This window comes from Eptatretus burgeri, chromosome 9 (genome assembly GCF_056783735.1).
Source record: "Eptatretus burgeri isolate ZD-2024b chromosome 9, Ebu_testis_v1, whole genome shotgun sequence".
In the NCBI taxonomy this organism is placed as follows: domain Eukaryota; kingdom Metazoa; phylum Chordata; class Myxini; order Myxiniformes; family Myxinidae; genus Eptatretus; species Eptatretus burgeri.
Window position 1 is genome coordinate 83,246,086 of NC_140969.1, and position 14,941 is coordinate 83,261,026.

At 52.1% G+C, this 14,941-nt stretch overlaps 2 protein-coding genes across 2 annotated transcripts in view; one reads left to right on the forward strand and one right to left on the reverse strand.

Moving 5' to 3' along the window:
- The window catches only part of LOC147020472 (carbonyl reductase [NADPH] 1-like), a 36,519-nt gene extending 28,363 nt beyond the window's left edge, over positions 1-8,156 (reverse strand). Inside the window, exon 1 of the mRNA XM_085895839.1 lies at positions 8,024-8,156. The gene's annotated coding sequence lies outside the window, so the exon portion shown is untranslated. The remainder of the gene's footprint in view (positions 1-8,023) is intronic.
- The window catches only part of LOC147020473 (mitogen-activated protein kinase-binding protein 1-like), a 179,987-nt gene continuing 172,695 nt past the window's right edge, over positions 7,650-14,941 (forward strand). The window contains exon 1 of the mRNA XM_085895835.1: positions 7,650-7,911. The gene's annotated coding sequence lies outside the window, so the exon portion shown is untranslated. The remainder of the gene's footprint in view (positions 7,912-14,941) is intronic.

The following is a 14,941-nucleotide window of genomic DNA, read 5'->3' on the forward strand; positions in this document are numbered from 1 at the left end:
AAAAATCACAAACTGGTCCAACACATGGAACATGTCTTTCAATCGTGACAAATCACACACTCTCACTTTGTCTCTCCGAAAGGACCATGTAGAACCACCCCCCCCCCGCACCCCCATCTACTTTCTCAACAATCCTCTTGAAGAAGTCCTTTCATTCAAGCTTCTGGGTCTCACTATCTGTCATGATCTTTCCTGGGAAAGCCACATTTCCAACCTTGCCTCCAAAGCCAGTCGCCGACTGGGAAACCTCTATCGTGCAATGTCCTTCCTCGACCCACCTGAGATCCTGACCACATACAAAGCTTTCATCCGCAGCCGCATGGAGTACTGCTCTCTCCTCTGGGCTGGTGCTCCTGCCTCCTTTCTCGGCTTCACGCTGCGTCAACCAAGGCATTTAGGATCATTGGCATCTCCCGCAGTGAGGCTGAGTCGTTGGCCTCTCATTCTCTCACCGCAGGCAGGTCGGTGGTCTTTCTGTCTTCTTCCATCTCCTCTCTGGTCTCGCCCCTCCCCTTGCTCTGTCTGTGATAGGTCCGTCAGCAACCCCCTCCTGGTAAAACTTCCAAAATCACGAATCACTGCTCACCTTCACTCTTTCATTCCTCTTTTTCCCCGCCTTTGTAATAAACTCCCTCACTCTCTTCAATCCCACTCTTCCCTCCAGGCCTTCAAAACAGCTGTTCACCATCACCTCTTGTCTTTCCCCATCCAAAACCATGATCTTTTCTTCTCCCATTAGTCTACCCCAAACCCAACTCCTTCAAATTCCCTGCTTTCCTTCCTGAAAGTCCCTGTACTGTAAGGACATGAAAGTCTCTGCAGTGTCCATCTTGTTGTGAAATAATTTTTTTAAATCTTGTAAAATATAGAGAAGGAGCTGTTTCCTGTTGTTGGGTTCAACTACCATTACATCTGGGATAAATATTGCTGCCATTCTCCTTCATACACATACTTTTGAGGAGTAGAGATATGAATGTGCAAGTATCAATTCCACACAAGAATGAAGAAATAGTCTTGCTGGTGAAGGATAGTGTCAATCTCAATTGGCAGATCTAACAGAAGAAATCTAACAGTTTTCCTCCAATAAAGGGTTCATACCCAAAACATCAGCTTTTCCATCCTTCCATTGTGGGTTAGCATACCTTGATAAATGTAATGTCAATTTCATCCATTCTTCTACTCCATACCAATTGGATGCATTCAAATGTGATGGTGGTGATGTGCATGCATCATGGTATATGGTGGTGGTGGTGTGCATCGTGGTATTGTTACGAATCTGGAAGCCTTGTGCACACAGACAGACAGCCATCCCCTATAACTTAGTTATTTCGATAAGTGTGTGTTTCTCGTTAGGGCCCCCGACCTGTGTCTAATGGGAATTACACACACGCGCTGCAAAGTTATTTTGATAGCCAGGGTTTTCTTTTATTTTTACACCAACGATAACTACAACAACACGCCTTCACCTCGCTTCCTCCCACCATCCTCCACTGGCACCATTGCACGCATGCGTGTCAGCATGTACGTGGGCAGGGCCCATGCAGGACCATGTTGCTCTGCTTGTTTGAGGGGCGGTCCTTTGCAAGAAGGCGGAGCCATAACACGCGGTCCGCCCAATGGGAGAGGGCCAGGCATGAGCGGACCGTGCGGGAGAACGACGAAGGCAAGGAGAGCAAATAATTGCGGGGGATCTGCTCGAGCGCGGGGAGGAAGAATTTGCGCCCCGTTTACTCACATCTCGCTGCCGCCTGGTTCGTCTGCTCGCATCTCGCTGGCGCCTGGTTCGTCTGCTCGCATCTCGCTGGCGCCTGGTTCGTCTGCTCGCATCTCGCTGGCGCCTGGTTCGTCTGCTCGCATCTCGCTGGCGCCTGGTTCGTCTGCTCGCATCTCGCTGGCGCCTGGTTCGTCTGCTCGCATCTCGCTGGCGCCTGGTTCGTCTGCTCGCATCTCGCTGGCGCCTGGTTCGTCTGCTCGCATCTCGCTGGCGCCTGGTTCGTCTGCTCGCATCTCGCTGGCGCCTGGTTCGTCTGCTCGCATCTCGCTGGCGCCTGGTTCGTCTGCTCGCATCTCGCTGGCGCCTGGTTCGTCTGCTCGCATCTCGCATCTCGCTGGCGCCTGGTTCGTCTGCTCGCATCTCGCATCTCGCTGGCGCCTGGTTCGTCTGCTCGCATCTCGCTGGCGCCTGGTTCGTCTGCTCGCATCTCGCTGGCGCCTGGTTCGTCTGCTCGCATCTCGCTGGCGCCTGGTTCGTCTGCTCGCATCTCGCTGGCGCCTGGTTCGTCTGCTCGCATCTCGCTGGCGCCTGGTTCGTCTGCTCGCATCTCGCTGGCGCCTGGTTCGTCTGCTCGCATCTCGCTGGCGCCTGGTTCGTCTGCTCGCATCTCGCTGGCGCCTGGTTCGTCTGCTCGCATCTCGCTGGCGCCTGGTTCGTCTGCTCGCATCTCGCTGGCGCCTGGTTCGTCTGCTCGCATCTCGCTGGCGCCTGGTTCGTCTGCTCGCATCTCGCTGGCGCCTGGTTCGTCTGCTCGCATCTCGCTGGCGCCTGGTTCGTCTGCTCGCATCTCGCTGGCGCCTGGTTCTGTCTGCTCGCATCTCGCTGGCGCCTGGTCTGTCTGCTCGCATCTCGCTGGCGCCTGGTCTGCCTGCTCGCATCTCGCTGGCGCCTGGTCTGCCTGCTCGCATCTCGCTGGCGCCTGGTTCGTCTGCTCGCATCTCGCTGGCGCCTGGTTCGTCTGCTCGCATCTCGCTGGCGCCTGGTTCGTCTGCTCGCATCTCGCTGGCGCCTGGTTCGTCTGCTCGCATCTCGCTGGCGCCTGGTTCGTCTGCTCGCATCTCGCTGGCGCCTGGTTCGTCTGCTCGCATCTCGCTGGCGCCTGGTTCGTCTGCTCGCATCTCGCTGGCGCCTGGTTCGTCTGCTCGCATCTCGCTGGCGCCTGGTTCGTCTGCTCGCATCTCGCTGGCGCCTGGTTCGTCTGCTCGCATCTCGCTGGCGCCTGGTTCGTCTGCTCGCATCTCGCTGGCGCCTGGTTCGTCTGCTCGCATCTCGCTGGCGCCTGGTTCGTCTGCTCGCATCTCGCTGGCGCCTGGTTCGTCTGCTCGCATCTCGCTGGCGCCTGGTTCGTCTGCTCGCATCTCGCTGGCGCCTGGTTCGTCTGCTCGCATCTCGCTGGCGCCTGGTTCGTCTGCTCGCATCTCGCTGGCGCCTGGTTCGTCTGCTCGCATCTCGCTGGCGCCTGGTTCGTCTGCTCGCATCTCGCTGGCGCCTGGTCTGTCTGCTCGCATCTCGCTGGCGCCTGGTTCGTCTGCTCGCATCTCGCTGGCGCCTGGTTCGTCTGCTCGCATCTCGCTGGCGCCTGGTTCGTCTGCTCGCATCTCGCTGGCGCCTGGTTCGTCTGCTCGCATCTCGCTGGCGCCTGGTTCGTCTGCTCGCATCTCGCTGGCGCCTGGTTCGTCTGCTCGCATCTCGCTGGCGCCTGGTTCGTCTGCTCGCATCTCGCTGGCGCCTGGTTCGTCTGCTCGCATCTCGCTGGCGCCTGGTTCGTCTGCTCGCATCTCGCTGGCGCCTGGTTCGTCTGCTCGCATCTCGCTGGCGCCTGGTTCGTCTGCTCGCATCTCGCTGGCGCCTGGTTCGTCTGCTCGCATCTCGCTGGCGCCTGGTTCGTCTGCTCGCCTCTCGCTGGCGCCTGGTTTGTCTGCTCGCCTCTCGCTGGCACCTGGTTTGTCTGCTCGCTGGCGCCTGGTTCGTCTGCTCGCATCTCGCTGGCGCCTGGTTGGTCTGCTCGCATCTCGCTGGCGCCTGGTTCGTCTGCTCGCATCTCGCTGGCGCCTGGTTCGTCTGCTCGCATCTCGCTGGCGCCTGGTTCGTCTGCTCGCATCTCGCTGGCGCCTGGTTCGTCTGCTTGCATCTCGCTGGCACCTGGTTCGTCTGCTCGCATCTCGCTGGCGCCTGGTTGGTCGGCTCGCATCTCGCTGGCACCTGGTTCGTCTGCTCGCATCTCGCTGGCGCCTGGTTCGTCTGCTCGCCTCTCGCTGGCGCCTGGTTCGTCTGCTCGCCTCTCGCTGGCGCCTGGTTCGTCTGCTCGCATCTCGCTGGCGCCTGGTTCGTCTGCTCGCCTCTCGCTGGCGCCTGGTTCGTCTGCTCGCATCTCGCTGGCGCCTGGTTCGTCTGCTCGCATCTCGCTGGCGCCTGGTTCGTCTGCTCGCATCTCGCTGGCGCCTGGTTCGTCTGCTCGCATCTCGCTGGCGCCTGGTTCGTCTGCTCGCATCTCGCTGGCACCTGGTTCGTCTGCTCGCATCTCGCTGGCACCTGGTTCGTCTGCTCGCATCTCGCTGGCGCCTGGTTTGTCGGCTCGCCTCTCGCTGGCACCTGGTTTGTCTGCTCGCTGGCGCCTGGTTCGTCTGCTCGCATCTCGCTGGCGCCTGGTTCGTCTGCTCGCATCTCGCTGGCGCCTGGTTTGTCTGCTCGCATCTCGCTGGCGCCTGGTTGGTCTGCTCGCATCTCGCTGGCGCCTGGTTGGTCTGCTCGCATCTCGCTGGCGCCTGGTTCGTCTGCTCGCATCTCGCTGGCGCCTGGTTCGTCTGCTCGCATCTCGCTGGCGCCTGGTTCGTCTGCTCGCATCTCGCTGGCACCTGGTTCGTCTGCTCGCATCTCGCTGGCGCCTGGTTCGTCGGCTCGCATCTCGCTGGCACCTGGTTCGTCTGCTCGCATCTCGCTGGCGCCTGGTTCGTCGGCTCGCATCTCGCTGGCACCTGGTTCGTCTGCTCGCATCTCGCTGGCGCCTGGTTCGTCTGCTCGCATCTCGCTGGCGCCTGGTTCGTCTGCTCGCCTCTCGCTGGCGCCTGGTTTGTCTGCTCGCCTCTCGCTGGCACCTGGTTCGTCTGCTCGCATCTCGCTGGCGCCTGGTTTGTCTGCTCGCATCTCGCTGGCGCCTGGTTCGTCTGCTCGCATCTCGCTGGCGCCTGGTTGGTCTGCTCGCATCTCGCTGGCGCCTGGTTCGTCTGCTCGCATCTCGCTGGCGCCTGGTTCGTCTGCTCGCATCTCGCTGGCGCCTGGTTCGTCTGCTCGCATCTCGCTGGCGCCTGGTTCGTCTGCTCGCATCTCGCTGGCGCCTGGTTCGTCTGCTCGCATCTCGCTGGCACCTGGTTCGTCTGCTCGCATCTCGCTGGCGCCTGGTTTGTCGGCTCGCATCTCGCTGGCACCTGGTTCGTCTGCTCGCATCTCGCTGGCGCCTGGTTCGTCTGCTCGCATCTCGCTGGCGCCTGGTTCGTCTGCTCGCATCTCGCTGGCGCCTGGTTCGTCTGCTCGCATCTCGCTGGCGCCTGGTTTGTCTGCTCGCCTCTCGCTGGCGCCTGGTTTGTCTGCTCGCCTCTCGCTGGCACCTGGTTTGTCTGCTCGCCTCTCGCTGGCGCCTGGTTCTTCTGACCGCATCTCGACGCTGGCCTGGTTCGCTAGTCTCAGCCAAACCACACGAGGCGGGAAGGTCCATGTTCTTCTGGGTGTGTGTGTGTGTGTGTGTGTGTGTGTGTGTGTGTGTGTGTGTGTGTGTGTGTGTGTGTGTGTGTGTGTGTGTGCCTGTCTGTAAGTAGAAAATCGTTAAGTGCTTGCTCTTTGTGTGGTGTATTGGCAAACGTGCGCAAGGCACAATGCGGGGAGCGTTGTGGGGGCGTGGAGGTGTGGTGTTGGTGGTCACGTGTCCGCAAGGCTTATAGGTGTTTGCGCTGCTTGAGGCGTGTGTCTAGTCTGCAGAAGTGTGCATTTGGACGGGCAATAAACAGAGTTCGACAACCCTCAAAGACTATCCGAGTCCCACTGCCCTCCGGACACTACACTGGCGACGAGTCTGTTTCGGATCGACGTGTGCAGAGTGCCTGGTTTCCTCGGTTTTGACGGGGTCATTGCCGGAGCAATTGGATTGCAGTGCGCACCTTTGCCAATACACCACACTTTGTACATTGCATGACTATATTCGGTGTTAATTCTGCTCTGTGTTTTCCCTTTCCCAATTGTAAATAAATCCCCCGTTAAATGTATCAGGTCGTTTTTGTGTTTTCCTCATTGGTTTAACACGGTGCGTGTTGGTGAATTTAAAAAGGCCGTTGCTGCTGTAGAAGTACATTTGGATCGACGGGACCTCGGTAACCATCCGCTCGGGTTACGCACGGGTCGAGAACGGAAACGACTCATCCCGTTTGAGCTTCGTCGAGGGTGTGAATACTCGGTCATTCGCCACGTGGGCCTCTTGGTATTTTGAAGTTTGGCAAATAACCCTGTACCACGTGGTTTATTTATTGACGATTTACGGTCCTGTAAGGGACCCGTACCCTCGGAGTTTTCCGAAAGGTACGATCTCGATTGCGGGTGTTCGGTAGAGCCGACCCTACTGCTCCACCTTGCGGTCGTGCTCGTCCCCGATACCCAGCCCGCAACAGTATATGGGTATGGTGGTGTGCATCATGATATATGGTGGTGGTAGTGTTGTGCATTGTGGTATATGGTGGGGGTGATGTGCATCATGGTATATGGTGTGCATCATGGTATACGGTGGTGGTGTGCATCATGGTATATAGTGGTGGTGGTGTGCATCATGATATACGGTGGTGGTGATGTGCGTCATGGTATATGGTGGTGGTGGTGTTTTGGAAAGGTAAGACTGAAGAGAGAAAAGGTTGCCAAGATTGATGTGGATATCATCTCGAGGATGTAAATCAACTGTTGTGTGTGTTGGTGTGTGTGTGTTGGCATGTGTGTGTGTGTGGTGATGTGTGTCGTGGTATATGGTGGTGGTGGTGATGTGCGTGGTGGTGTTTTGGAAAGGTAAGACTGAAGAGAGAAAAGGTTGCCAAGATTGATGTGGATATCATCTCAAGGTTGTAAATCAACTGTTGGTGTGTATGCGTGTATGGTGGTGTGTGTGTGTGTGTGTGTGTGTGTGTGTGTGTGTGTGTGTGTGTGTGTGTGTGTGTGTGTGTGTGTGTGTGTGTGTGTGTGTGTGTGTGTGTGTAGGGGGTTGGGGGTTGGGGGTTGGGGGTTGGGGGTTGGGGGGACGAGATCTATGAACACAAGTCTGAATATTAAGACAAACGTAAGGGGAATATGGACCGATACCACGTAATATGTATTTTAACTTTCCACTGATCCCAACCCCCTCATTCGACACTGTCCCACGAATGTGCATGATGCAGTTTCAGCGAGCTCGAAAATTTACCTTTTAAACTGATATTCCATTCCATTACTCCTTTTCACTACAAAGAAATAGAAAACCCTCAATTTGACCATTCAGACTTCAGTCCACGTCACGACGTCGTGGTCACGGAGCGCCGCCCCTAATTTGACCATCCAGTTTACGTCACGACGTCGTGGTCACGGAGCGCCACCCCTAATTTGACCATCCAGTTTACGTCACGACGTCGTGGTCACGGAACGCCGCCCCTAATTTGACCATCCAGTTTACGTCACGACGTCGTGATCACGGAGCGCCGCCCCTAATTTGACCATCCAGTTTACGTCACGACGTCGTGGTCACGGAGCGCCGCCCCTAATTTGACCATCCAGTTTACGTCACGACGTCGAGGTCACGGAGCGCCGCCCCTAATTTGACCATCCAGTTTACGTCACGACGTCGTGGTCACGGAACGCCGCCCCTAATTTGACCATCCAGTTTACGTCACGACGTCGTGGTCACGGAACGCCGCCCCTAATTTGACCATCCAGTTTACGTCACGACGTCGAGGTCACGGAGCGCCACCCTAGATTTGACCATCCAGTTTACGTCACGACGTCGAGGTCGGACAGCGCTCCCAATAAATTACTGACCAACATGGCGATGTTCGTCCCAGTACGTACTGCACTCCACTATTTTGTACTGTACGGGTTTACCGACTGCAACGAGTCATCGATCTTGTCCTGATCTGGTAACTTTGATTTGCATTTCGTACAAATCTCCTTGTGATGAAATACCAGTTGAAGTAAATTACTAAATAACACATTCTAGTTCAAAAACAAGAAAAACCATTGTTTTCTTACCTCACTGTCTCTTCACCCGACGACCGACTGAACAATTGCGAAATCAACTTCCGTTTGTTTGTGACGGTTCAACTAACAACACCATGGATCATAAACACTTCCGGTGATAAATCCATTCATTGATTTATTTGCTGTCAGAGTAGTTTTTTTACCCTTAATGGATGAGGTGTGTGTGTGTATGTGTGTGTGTGTGTGTGTGTGTGTGTGTGTGTGTGTGTGCGTGCGTGCGTGCGTGCGTGCGTGCGTGTGTGTGATAACTCCAAAACTATAACACCGAGCAGCCTGAAACTTTGCATGCATACTAAGAAAACTCCAAGGAAGTGTAAGAGTGAAAATTGGGTGTTTGGGTTAATTAAAACACCCCTTTTTGAAGATAAATTAATGGCATTATTTAATTATATCCTTCATCAGGTGTTCCTCTGCTACCTCACTGTTTGGGGTCTGAAGGTGTATCCTTGGTAACCTCACTGGGTCTGAAGCTGCCATGGTTTTTGGCCTGCTCAACCATGCCTCGACTTGGAAAAGGCCGCAACAATTTCATTACGAAAGTTTTGTTTTCACTTTCCTCACTCGTATTATCGAATGCCTGTTCATCATGTCTCCGAATCGCTGTGTACCCTGCAATGCTTATAAACGCCTGCACACATCAGCATTCGTAGTTTTATTTCATTTCCGAACATGCAATCGCCATGAGCATCTCTTAAACTAAGAAGAATTACACGTTTTAAGCTCCAGAATCGAACTTACAAGCAGCTGGGACTCCGAGAAAAGTGTTCATGTGTTCCATCTCCGGGAGGAGCATGTTGAATATGACGGTTTGGCGATTGCTCATTGCGTGCCAAGGGAGCCGTTTCTCAACTGTTTCGTTGGAGTGCTTGTTTGAGTGCTTAAGCCACTTGGTGAATGCTCTCCAAGCTGCTTGGTTGTTCGTTTTGGAAAAAAGTAACCATGCTTTCAATCTCACATCCATTTCAATCTCATATTGTACGTTTCCGCCTTTGTTGGGTCCTGCGGTGCCGTGTGGTGGGATCCTCGAGAGGTGTTTCATCCACCGAAAATGTGCAATTTTATTTTTACACTACATTGCTTTGTCTTAAAGAGCAGGTTGTGGGTCACCAAACATGTTCTGAAAATTTATCAATATGATTATATGTACATCAGATAGTTCGATGCAAACTATTGTGGTTGCCTAACTATTGGGAAAATTAATGAAATTTAACTCCGAAGTTGTTATTTCTCGAGGCTGTTGAAAAAAAACAGCCGCGTGCCCATGTATGGATGGTGACGTCATATTCTCCAAAACAAAGCGGAAGCTCACTCTTTCATTGAAGAAGTGTCCAGTTTAGCGGGCCGTTCTTTCGCTTTTTTTGAGCTTGCAACTGTCTATATTATCCTTTTTTATTTTGAATTATTGTAGAACAAAGGTATTTGGATATTTGTACATCATGCCTCATACGTGTATCGTCATGTTTTGCGAAAATGGCTGGAAAACGGGTAATCGCTCCCACCGATTCCCAAAGGAATCAAACATTCGCCGGCAGTGGATACGATTTGTACAAACAAAACGGGCGAATTTTCCCTGCCTTTTAAACAATATCTTTGTGGAAAAAGCGCTGCGGCCTAACATTTAGTCAAGGCACCCTAGGCCCTGCGCCCCATCAAAAATAAACCTTATAAAATATCAGAATTTTACAAACTTCACAACTACCCAGTGTTAAGCATTCTAAGCAACTGCAAAAACCGAAAACAGAATTTGAATTGACTTTAAAACGAAACCGCAACTTTGATCGAAGCAAAAATCTCAATTCACCACAGGAATTCATGGCATTATTTAAAATTATTTTGTCAAAGTCATAAAACCATAATATTCAGCCATCCACGAACAATCTTTACGTAATCTGACAGCTTAACAAGTCAGGCATGTGATGATAACCTTTATTAGGATGAAAAATGATTTTTAAACCTCATCTTTGTGGAAAAAGCGCCGCGGCCTAGATCTAGCCAAGGCGCCCGCGGCTATACGCGCCAGCCGCCCTCAACTTGAAACATTCATAACTCGACGAATAAAAGCTCAAATTGCACCAAACTTACCTTATTCTTGCGAGCTCACGTTCCCTGTTAGTGGGTGAACAATCCAACGCTTGGCGAATTTTGCTTCGCAATGATAGGAAGAGCCGATATCGAAGGATCAAAAAGCGACGTCGCTATTGACGCTTGGCCGCCACAAGCCAGTTATCGCTGTGGTAACTTTTCTGACACCTCTTGCTTAAAACCCATAAAGTCAAAAGGATCACGAGGCCACGCTTTCACTGTCTGTATTCGTACTGAAAATCAAGATCAAGCGAGCTTTCGCCCTTCTGCTCCACGGGAGGTTTCCATCCTCCCTGAGCTGGCATTCAGTCCTGCCACTTGTACACTAAATACACCCTTTTCTTGCACTTGCAAATGGCTCAAATTTATATGGCTCAGGGCCAGAAACTCTATAGTATAAATTCCCATCATCCTCCGACTCGTCCTCGCCAATATCGGAATGAAAACACTCAATTTCATCGCCGCTGAAATAATTCTCTGATTCGAATCTCGCCATTGTTCACACGCTGTTTCTGAATGTTCACGAAGTTTTCGGAGAACGTGACGTCATAGCATCTTCGGTAACTTCCGGACTGTTTTTCGATCACTGACAAAAGTTTTGACTTGAAAGTTAATTTTAGCATATTTTTAGTTTCAAATGTAAGAAAATAATTGCCCAATGATAATTAATGTGCTTACAATCTTTGAATCACGCGAAGTCATCAGCGACCCAAAACCTGCTCTTTAACCTTTTTGTGTGATCTCTTTTTGTAATCCACCTATCACTTGACATCGATACATTTTTTTTTTAAACAATGAGGTCCATCCGATCATGTGTTCGCCATGTTTGTTCTAGCTGTGAAGGCATAGGGTGTTTATCGATATTTTGTGTTCTGTGGCTTGATACATTTTTAAATTGAATTTTGCCAATTACCCACTTTAAATCCTCTTTCAAAGAACGCCATTTCAAGGTAAATCTTTGTGTTTGTCGTTTTTATTTACTTCATGCGTGTGTACATTTGCACGTGTGTATGTATGTATATAAACTGTATCACTCCAATGGCATTTGGCACCGTTGTGTGTGTTATTGTTGGTTGTTATCTCCACATGTGGGTGAGTTTCAGGAGGTGAAACATAGACCTACCACATCTCAAAGTATCCACCTGCGTGTGTGTGTACGTGCAAGTTACTGTTGCCTGTGTTTTTTTGTGTACAATGTCGAGGCTCGTATGAGAGCTGACACACAATGCACAACAAGGGAGGCATGAGATAAGAGGGGTGGGATGGGGAAGGACAAAACAGTGGGGAACAGAGACATAAGGAGATCTGTGGAAAGAGGGATGGGGTGGGTTACACGGGGTAAACAAGATGGACATTACAGGGACTTTCAGGAAGGAAAGCAGGGAATTTGAACGAGGTGGGCTTGGGGTGGATTAACGGGGAGTATAAAAGATTGTGGTTTTGGATGGTGGAAGACAATTGGTGGTGGTGAACAGCTCTTTTGAAGGCCTGGAAGGAAGAAGGATTGAAGGGAGTGTGGAAGTTTATTCCAAAGGTGGGGAAAAAAAGAGGAATAAGAGTGAAAGTGAGCAGTGATTCGTGATTTTGGAAGTTTTACCAGGAGGGGGTTGCTGGCAGACCTTGTGCACCCTGTGGAAATATGGTGGGGACATATCACAGACAGAGCGGGGGGGGGGGGAGAGACCAGAGAGGAGATGGAAGAAGACAGAAAGACCACCGATCTGCCTGCGGTGAGAGGCCCAACGACTCAGCCTCACTGCGGGAGATGCCAATGATCCTAAATGCCTGGGTTTCCAGTGTGAAGACGAGAAAAGTGAGATGCAGGAGCACCAGCACAAAGGGGAGAGCAGTACTCTGGCATGCTGCAGACGAAAGCTTTGTATGTGGTCAGGAGCTCAGGTGGGCTGAGGAAGGACTTTGCACGATGGAGGATTCCCATTAGGCGACTGGCTTTGGAGGCCAGGTTGGAAATTTTGCTTTCCCAGGAAAGATCATGGCAGATAATGAGACCCAGAAGCTTGAATGAAAGGACTTCTTCCAAAGGATTGTTGAGAAAGTAGATGGGGTGGGGGGGGGGGGAGTGGGGGTTTCCAAATGGTCCTTTCGGAGACATAGTGAGAGTGTGAGATTTGTCCGGATTGAAATACATGTTCCACGTGTTGGACCAGTTTGTGATTTTACCCAGATCTACAGAGAGTGAAGAAGCTGCCGCTTGCCAGTCTGAGGGACGACAGGTGGTACGACAGAGGATGGAGTCATCAGCAAAGATATAAAGAGGATTTTCCAGAGTCAGACTTACATACCTATGAAAAAAGTTGTTTTCATAAAAATACATGGAATCAGAGATATCACTGATGAAAACCAGAAAAAGAACAGGGCCCAGAACGCTGCCTTGAGGAACTTCAGCCTGGACAGGAAGAGGGAATGAGAGAACTCCATTTAGGGCCACATGTGGGCTGTGACAGGAGAGTAAGTCTGCTAGCCATGAGTGGAGATGGCCTTGGATACCACAGGAAGAGAGTTTGGTGAGCAGGGCAGGGTGCCAGACCGTGTGAAAAGTACATGATATGTCTGGGGATATGGATCTGATTTAATGTCTGGCATTGAGCAACTCCATCCATTGTTGGGGAAAGCAGGAGCAGCAAGTCCAGGGTAAAGTGGCTTGGTCTGAATCCAAATTGATGATTTCAAATCAGGCCATTGGAAAAGAGGAAGGATTTAATGTCAGAAGCGATGATGGATTCCATAGCCTTGCTGCTAATTGGTAGAAGGTTGATTGGTCTGTCGTTGCAGGGATCTGTTTTTTTCACCTTTTTATGCAGAGCGGTAATGTTTGCTGATTTTAAAGCAGATGGCAGAAGACCTTGAGCAAATAAGAGGGTGAATAGAACAGGGAGAGGGTGAACAAGAGCAGCAGAGCAAGTTTTTAGGACACGTGGGCTGATGCCGTCTGGATCAGTTGCCGAATCAGAGTCGAGGTTTAACAGAAAAATTTCCACCTTGTCGGGTGAAAATGACAGAGTCCAGGAACAGCTGGGTGCGACTGGGTAAGATGGGTCCAGAAAGCAATGGGTTTTGGACACAAGATTTAGAAGCAAATACGGAGTTTTGGCATTCAGCCTTTTTGCGTGACGTGTCAGCTGTGTGGCCATTTGAGGTAAGGTAGGGGATAGAGGACATCAGAAACAGACTTCATTCGTGCCACCAGGATTTGGAGCTAGACGGTTTGAGAGTTCAGACGAGATGAGAAATATGTTGTTTCCTGGTGCTCCTGAGGGTAGACACGCATTTTTTGGAAGGAACTTGTGGTGTCGTGGTAGGGGCGCTTATAAGGCAGGCACGAGCGAAGGAACAGTCGAGCCCGGCTGTGGTGTACAAGCGCGAGCGCGGGCGTACTTTGCCCGCGGCTCTCCTTTATTACGTACTCAACACACTCACGAGCCGTGGCACTACGCACCCACTACAATGCCTCAGGCGGCGCGCACTCCTTATATCCCTGGCAGACATGATGCTCACGACGACCACTCCCCCCATCATCATGCCCTGCCCCGCAGGCCCGCAGGCTATACCACACTCCTCCCTCCTAAAACTACGAATATTAAATGATCAGCAATATAATAAGCATCAGCAGCACGAAATACCACGGCATCATAGCAGACAAGGTACAAAAAAGAAAACAGCAAAGTATAAAAGCACATCACATCATATAACGTGTGGATGCGAGCGAGTGAAGCAGCAACGGCCAGGTTCCGAAGACTGAGTTGCACAAAGCACCTCCCAAACTCTGACCGTGTTACCGATATGAAGCAGCAAGGCGAGAAGCACAGCAGCACTACGCAGCAAAAACGCCCCCAGGCGGCTCATGCTTACATGGCCCTTGGCGAGGTTGCTGCGACCTCCCGAGCAAACCTACCCCGGCACCATCAAACGCCTCCGGCCCATAAGGCGGCACCTCTTCCCCAGCCAGACCTGAAACAGATAAACCTTTCGAGGCCAGACCCCCGCTGTCTGGAACCCGCGGCGCCACCGCCAGACCCGACTGACCTTGGTGGGGGCGCTGAACAGCGCCCTTGGCTGGATGCAACAAACACTCCACAACAACCCACGCACCACAATCAGTTGAGATTCCACCGCATGGCCAAAACGGCCTTGAGCAAACACAGAGAGCTGCGCCCCAGGCGCCAGGCACGTCTGACCTTGCTGAAAGCAGAGGTGGGGGTAACGCTGACCAGCGCACCAGTCCCGGCTCCGAGTCGATCTCCGAGACCCACACGGCAGTTAGACGGTAGCAACTCCATTCAAACCACACTTCAACCATAGGCTCGTCATAAATCAATAGGAACATCATTGGAACCATTGCAAACTCATTTTTCCGTACAGCGCGTTCTTTCGGCAAAATCCCTGCACATGACAAAGCAACTACCCGTGGCCTGGGGCAACTGGCGGCCCATAAAACCTCTTTATTTACCACCACTGCTCCCAAAGCCTTCACATCACATTGACCATAACGCAAATCCCATCGAATGAACTCAGCCAAACCTATTCTCACACATGAACTGTTGGCATTTATTTCAACAACGTTAAACCGCATCACTAGAGCAATGAAAAACAAATATGCAATGAACAGCAACCCATAATCCACATCACGTGTCCGTCTCTTGGTTGTCGACTCGACGTTGCGACCCGTGACTTCCTTGAACGCGACGAGCTCGCTGCAGCTCGCCGTTGAAGCTGCCCGAACAACACCGGCGCGCATTGCCTCATGAACGCCGCCGAAGCGCGAGAACTCATCGCGAGAGCTGGCACGGCTCCCGCTGCTCCCGCACC